Consider the following 6,377-nt stretch of genomic DNA (forward strand, 5'->3'; position numbering starts at 1 on the left):
AGGTCAAAGGTGAGGGCGGCAGACTGGACACGGAACCAGACTGCTCCGTAACCGCCAGAGCCTCGCTGCAGTCACAGAGACACAGAGGGAAGAGGAAAGGTGGACAGAGTCACTCACACAAATGCTAACCAAAAGAAGGCGTACTTCCACCAGCATCAGAAGCAGCACTGTGAAGCAGTAAGTGTTGCTGAAAGGACATTGCACAAGGAAAAAAGGGTTAATTGTATTTTTTTAACAGTCCTAAATACTTATGCACCAGAAAACAGGTTCAAAGTAAGAGCTGAATAGACGAAACTGAGAAATAAGCAAATCTGCTCACAGCTGGAGACAGACACCATCACACCTCTCTGTAGAGACAGAAGAAATCCCGGTGCTTAAGATCTGAACATGCACGACAGACCTGCCGTAACTGGCGCACACAGAACCCCACACACCGAGCGCCTGCCGCGCGCAGCAGCAGAGCGCTGTGCCGTGACTCGGGCCTGGACGAGGTCACTCACCTCCTGCGCACTGGTCTCCAACTGCAGGGGAGTCGGACTGGAGCCACCCGTAAAATAACAAGAAATCCCCCAATGTCTGGTAATTAAGAAACACTTTTATATAAAACATAGGCTAGAATAGAAACCATCTGGAAATTGGGAAAAATATTCAATTGTAATATACCAGAATTTAAGGACCCTGCTAAAAGCAGAATTGAGGGGGACATTTATACTTTATCCATAGATTGGAAAACAAATGTTGAAAATCAGTGGTCTAGATTGGAAGAATCAGTGGCATTAAAATGACCACACTACCCAAGGCAACCTACAGATTTAACGCAACCCATGGCATTTCACAGAACTAGAGCAAGTAATTTTAAAACTTACATGGAAACACAAGACCCTAAAGAGCCAAGCCAGTCCTGAGAACCAGCAGAACTGAAGGAAGCAGGCTCCCTGACGTCAGACTGCTCGGCTACGGTGACCCTGGCCGTGTGGCGCAGGAGCGGAAGCAGACACGCAGATCAGCGAGCAGGGCAGGGGGCCCAGAACAAGCCCGCGCGCTCACGGCCAACCGGCCTGCGACGCAGGCGGCGGGACCGCGCAGTGGGGAACACCGTCTCCTCAGTAAGTGGTGCCGCGAAAACCGGGCAGCCACGCGTGAAAGAGTGAAATTAGCACGCTCTCCAGCACCCCGCATACAAAAATAAACTCGATGGATCAAAGAACTAGATGTGAGACCAGATACTGTAAGACTCCTAGAGGAAAACAGACAGAATGCTCTGACATAAATTGCAGAAATATCTTTTTGGATCCATCTTCTAAAGTATAGGAAATAAACAGAAAAATAAACAGATGGAACCTAATTAAACTTAAAAGCCTTTGCAGAGCAAAGGAAACCATCAAAAAAAAAGAAAAGACAACGTACTGAGTAGGAGAAAACATTTGCAAGCGCTGTGACTGATAAGGGACCAATATCGAACATCTACAAACAGCTCAGACAAACTCAACAGGAGAAAACCAAACCAACCAATTAAAAAATGGGCAGAACTGAATAGGTATTTTTCCAAGGAGAACACGCAGATGGCTAACAGGCACCTGAACAGATGCTCAACGCGGCTAATGACGAGGGAAGTGCAAATCAGGACCACAATGAGCCGTCACCTCGTACCTGTCAGAATCAAAAAGAGCATGGACGCTAAGTGCTGGCAGGGGCGTGGGGAGGAAGGAGACCTCGCGCACCGCAGGTGGGAATGTAAACTGGCAGCTCCTGGAGAAAACAGCACAGAGGTTTCTCAGACACCTACAAACAGAGCTACCATATGGTCCAGCAGTTCCACTCCTGGCTCTACATTCCCCCCCAAAAAACCCCAACAAAAACACCAATTCAAAAAGACACATGCACCCAATGTTCACAGCAGCGTTATGTACGATGGCCAAGACGTGGAAGAAACCTAAGTGTCCATCAGCAGACGACTGGATAAAGAAGAGGTGGTGTATGTACACAATGGAATACTACTCAGCTATAAAAAAGAAGAAAAATTTGCCATCTGCAGCAACATGGATGGATCTGGAAAGCATTATGCTAAGTGAAATAAGAGGACAAATACTGTGCATCACTTACATATGGACCCTAAAAAACAAAACAAACTGGGGAATGTAACAAAAAAAGCAGCAGACTCACAGATACAGAGAACAGACTAATGGCCACCAGCGTGGGGAGGGGCGACCCAGGGGTGGGGAGAGGAAGCTGCAAACTGCTGGGTGGGAGACAGGCTCAAGGCTGTACCGGACAAGGCAGGAACAGAGCCAACATTTTGTAAAAACTAAATGGAAAGTAACTTTAAAAATTGTGTAAAACTTTTTTAAAATATTAAAGAAAAAATGAGTAAGGAAACTTTAAAAGTACATAATAAAAATAAAATTGATGGTCAAAGCTTTCATCTTAAGCTTTTAACAGCAAGTTCAAGCCAAACAGGAGAAATAACAAAATAACGAGACCAAAAACGAAGCAGAAAACAAATGAAATCCAAACGTTAGTTGGTTCTTTGATGAAACCACAGCAAAAGGTTTTGTTTTATTTTAAAGACAACAGGAGACCAGTATCAGAAGTGAGAAGGGAACAGCACTACAGCAGCAGGCCCGACATTCAAGAGATGATCAGAGGGGCTCAGCTCCTGTTAGGACACAGACTGACACGGCAGACCGCAACTTCAGCTGGTTAGAAGTAAAACTAGACAGAAGGATAGAGTCACTACAGAAATCACACACAGGTTCAGTGTCTATGGAGAACTCTATGGACTTAATGCAAGAACATTTAAAGAGAATTACTATGTGTCCAGCAGTCCCACTTCTGGACGTGTACTCAAAGGAGATGAAATCAGTTACCTCAGAGCACATCTGCACCCCCACGTTCATAGCAGCATTATTCCCAATTGCCAAGACTTGGAGACAACCTAAGTGTCCAGATGGATGAATGGACAAAGGAAATTATACATGTATGAATATTATTCAGCCTTAGAAAAGAAAGAAATCTTGCCATCTGCAACCTGAACAATGGCCCTGGAGAACATTATGCTGAGTGAAATAAGCCAGACACAGAGAGAGACATATTGTCTGACCTCACTTATGTGCGGAATCTAGAGCTAAGATGAAATCATGCAGGCAGAGAGAACGGTGAGTGCCAGGGGCTGTGGGCTTGGGAGGGGAAGGTGCTGGCTGAGGGACACAGGCTTCCAGTCACGAGGATGAGTGAGCTCTGGGGATCTGGGCGCCCACGTGCAGCCCGGTGCCACAGTTACAACACTCTGTTCTGTACTTGAAATTGGCCAGGAGAGTTATCTCCTGAGTGTTCTCAGCACACACCAAGAAAGGTAACCGGGTGAGGGGATGGCTGTGCTGATCACCTCGATTGTGGTGACTGTCCCACAGCGTGTGCGTAAGACCGTTGCAGTGTACACCCTAGGTTAAATACTCACGTGCAGCTGAAACGTCATCAGTGAGGTGTGGACGCGAGGCATCCCGTGGAGCCAAGCTGCAGTGAGGCAGCGGTCCCTCCCAGGGGGGCGGAGGCCAGCGTCGCCCCCAGGCGTCTGCAGAGCTGGGGGCAGGGCGTCGCCTGGGGAAGGAGGAGCCAGCAGAGAGGCTGGTGGCCACGAGGGCTGGCGGAACAGACCGGGGCCTGGAGGAGATGGGCAGACTGTCTCCCACGGGACTTTGCTCCGTGCTGGGCTGTGAGCAGGCTGGGTGGAGGGCCAGAGTGAAACCTGCAGTCTTTTGCGCTTAGAGATCAGGGAAATCAGAACGCGGGGCTAGCAGGTGAAGACCTAAGTGAGTGTCAGGACCGCTGGGCTAGAACTGAAGCTGATCGAGGTGGAAGCCCAGCCTCCGCAGCCAGCTCCGCTCCTGGGAGACCCTCCCCCAGGCTCCCCGGGGAGGGAGGGCGCGCTCTTGCTGGGGGAGAGGCACCTGGCTTCTCGTCCCTTCACACGGGACTTGGAAGGCAATGAAAACTGGGAACATGGCAAGGACGGAAATGCTACCCATAATCAAGAGGGAAACCAGTCGACAGACGCAGACCCACAGAGGCCCCGATCCGACACCAGATGCCAAGGATGGGAGAAATCACTGCGATGAATCCGGTAAAGAACAGAGAGGAAAACAGGGCATGGGGTGAAGAGAGAGGATTTCAACAGAGAAATGGAAATGCTACGAAGAGAACAGAGCCTCTGGAACTGAAAAATACCTGAACGGATGTACCGGATTTGGTCGCTTACAGGAGACACAACTGGAGAGGCCAAGTATTTATCTCCAAAGACAGGTCCAAGTTCTCCAGGCTAAGCCGACAGAAAACAGGGGGAAGGAACCCAGAGCAGAGTATGAGAGACCTGCGGGGTCACTTCACACAGCCCCGCACACAGGTCACTGGAATCCTGAGGTGCAAAGAGAAGACGGGCACACCAGGTGTGTGAAGAGCTAACAGGCTGATGGAAAGGACCGCCCTGCAGACCCACGATGCTCAGCAAGCATGCAGCAGGGTGAATACGGGAAAGGCCACACTTTGCAGCCAAGTACCTTCGAGGCAAAGGTAAAACACTCGAGCAACCAGGCAAAAACGGCACGCTCCTTCAAAGGGCTGATGGTGGCAGCTCCCCGCTGGGACGGCATCTTTAAGATGCTAAAAGGCGCCACGTAGATGCCCACTGACAGATGGCTGGATGAAGAAGTTGTGGTGTGTACATACACACACCGTGGAACACGACTCGGTCATAAAACCGTCAAATGCCACTTGCAGCAACATGGATGGAGCTAGAGATCATCTCGTTAAATGAAGCCGGAAAGAGAAAAATGCCATAGGGTGTTTTTCTCATACGTGGAATCGAAAACAAAGGACACGATGAACTCACCTACAGAACAAACAGACTTGACTCGCAGACAGAGTAAGCAATCTTATGGTTACTGGGGAAGGGGTGGGAAGAGAGAAATTTGGGAGTTTGAGATTTGCAAATGTTAGCCACTACATATAGAGATAGATTTAAAAAGTTTCTTCTGTACAGCATAGGGAACTATGTTTAATATCGTGTAATAACCTTTAATGAAAAATACAGAAACGAATACATGTATGTATATGCATGACTGGGACACTGTGCTGTGCCCCAGAAATGGACTCACTGTAACTGACTGTACTTCAGTATGAAAAAAAAAGACACGCAAAGGCCACGGCCACGCCCAAACCACTGCCAACCCGGAACCCCACTCCCGCTGAACATACCTCCTGCCAATGCAGGTGGTGTCTTCGGGCAACTAAAGGCTGAATTTTTTCACAACACCCCACACCACAGGGAATATTAAAGGGAGTGTTTGGGTGGAAAGGCCAGGGTCCTGGAGGGAAGCTGCTGGCGGCAGGGAGAAACGGGGAGGTGGGAGGTGGTGACATGGGGGTGAACACACGGGAACTCTCCAAAACTGTATCTGTGAGACTTGACCACGTAAACAAACATGGTGACAGGGAATCACGCGCTTTTAACAGACGCCAGAAGTAACAGAAATGGCAGAAACAGCACACGTAGGGGGAGTGGAAGAGGACACTGCCTGCCGGCCTGCAGGCGCACCGCCACCTCCGCGCTTCTCCGCTGCTGGTTATTATGAACCGGCACATGATCCTCAAAAAACAGACAGACTTACCCTCTGATCCAGCAGTCCCACTCCTGGGCATGTAAACAGAGGGAACTCTAATTCGAAAAGATGCGCACCCCAGTGTTCATAACAGCACTGTTTACAACAGCCAAGACATGGAAGCACCCTAAATGTCCATCAGCAGGTGGCTGGGTAAAGAAGCTGTGGTGTATATGCAACGGAACACAACTCCGCCATTTAAAAAAGTGAAATAATGCTATCCACAGTGACCCGGATGGACCTGGAGATCATCATTCTAAGTGAAATAAGCCCGAAAGAGAAAAACACCCTACGTTACTTATGTGTGGAATCTAAAAAAAAAGAAAAATGAAAAAAGAGGACACTAAGGAAGTCATGTACAAAACAGAAGCAGATTCGCAGAGTCTTACGGTCTGAGGGGAGACAAAGGGAGCAGGAAAGGGGGAACGTGGGAGCCTGAGATTTGCAAATGGTGACCACTGTACATAAGGACAGACTTAAAAGAACAAATGTCTTCTGTGTAGCACCTGGAACTATAGTCAGTCTTACGATAGCCTTTAAAGAAAAGTATGTGTGTGCACGCCTGGGACACGGTGCTGCACACCAGAAACTGACACACTGTAACTGACCGCAATTTAAAGAGCGAGCGAGCCTGAGTTGGTGCCTCTGGCTCCAGCCCACCCCGCAGGGCTCAGGCTGGCCTCCCCTCCGCCTCGCGGTCCAGCGCGTCCAGCGCGTCCTGGC

The sequence above is a fragment of the Vicugna pacos genome, chromosome 22 (assembly GCF_048564905.1).
Source record: "Vicugna pacos chromosome 22, VicPac4, whole genome shotgun sequence".
In the NCBI taxonomy this organism is placed as follows: Eukaryota; Metazoa; Chordata; class Mammalia; order Artiodactyla; family Camelidae; genus Vicugna; species Vicugna pacos.